This window comes from Apium graveolens, chromosome 3 (genome assembly GCF_009905375.1).
Source record: "Apium graveolens cultivar Ventura chromosome 3, ASM990537v1, whole genome shotgun sequence".
NCBI lineage: Eukaryota > Viridiplantae > Streptophyta > Magnoliopsida > Apiales > Apiaceae > Apium > Apium graveolens.
Genome location: NC_133649.1, coordinates 168,136,050 through 168,137,210, shown reverse-complemented (window position 1 = coordinate 168,137,210; position 1,161 = coordinate 168,136,050). Strand labels below are relative to the sequence as shown.

Below are 1,161 nucleotides of genomic sequence, written 5' to 3'. Positions count from 1 at the left end.
ACACTGGTTATCTGATTAACACCATAGTTAGCCAGAAAATCGATCTTCATAGACAATGCCTTTAGTTGAGCAGTGATAGCCGTAGCTGTATCCACTTCAAGAACTCCTCCTACCTTGCCCTGTGGATATCTCTGGGTTGGATACTGATATTCATTAGCAACCATTAGTTCAATTAGATCATAAGCTTCCTCATAGCTCTTTGCCCATAATGTTCCGCCTGATGCTGCATCGAACATGGGTCTGGACTGTGCTCCCAACCCATTGTAAAAATAATTGATGATCATCCAATCAGGCATTCCATGATGAGGACACTTCCTAAGCATCTCCTTGTAGCGCTCCCAAGCTTGACACAAAGATTCTCCCATTTGCTGCGCAAATTGAGTAATAGCGTTTCTGAATGCAGCTGTCTTTGCCATAGGAAAGAATTTAGTGAGAAACTTTTGAGCAAGATCTTCCCACGTAGCAATCGAACCAGCTGGTAGAGAGTGTAACCAGCTCTTAGCCTTGTCCCTCAAAGAGAATGGGAATATTATCAGCTTTACAGCATCTTCAGAAACACCATTGAACCTGACGGTGTCGCAGATCTCTATTAAATCCCTAATGTGCATATTGGGATCTTCTGTTGGAGAACCCCCAAACTGGACTGAATTCCGTACCCATTGAATTATGCCAGGCTTGATCTCAAAGGTATTAGCTGTGATAGCTGGCCGGACAATGCTAGATTGAATGTCATTGATCTTGGGCTGAGAAAAATCCATCAAGGCTTTCGTTCGTGCTGTTGGATCTCCCATTGTAATGAGTACCCGAAACACAAACAAATAAACCGTGAAAGTAAAAGAATCCGAGTCAGTGAACTTTAACGACCACTGATGACAAGCACATAAACTAAAAATATACACCGAGTCCCACGCAGTGATGCCAAAAACTTGTTAGGGCGAAAACACGTGCTAATATTTATGCAAGTATAAGCGTTCGCAAGTAGTATAAGATATAAATCCGATTCGTTCCCACAGAGACTGGTTTAGGTTAAGTTCAATTTATGCACCTATGCAACAATGTATGGTTATCGCTCAATGCTAAGACAAAAAACAAATTGGGTTTTTATTAAACTAAGAGATTATACTAAATAACATTAACTAAGAGAATTGAGGTTGAATTACT

General features: G+C 40.7%; 1 non-coding gene across 1 annotated transcript; it reads left to right on the top strand.

The window, feature by feature from the left end:
* The first annotated feature begins 294 nt into the window (after positions 1-294).
* LOC141715425 (small nucleolar RNA R71) lies at positions 295-401 on the top strand. The gene has a single exon (XR_012572189.1). It is a non-coding gene; the product is annotated as a small nucleolar RNA R71 (small nucleolar RNA).
* Positions 402-1,161: the final 760 nt, after the last annotated feature.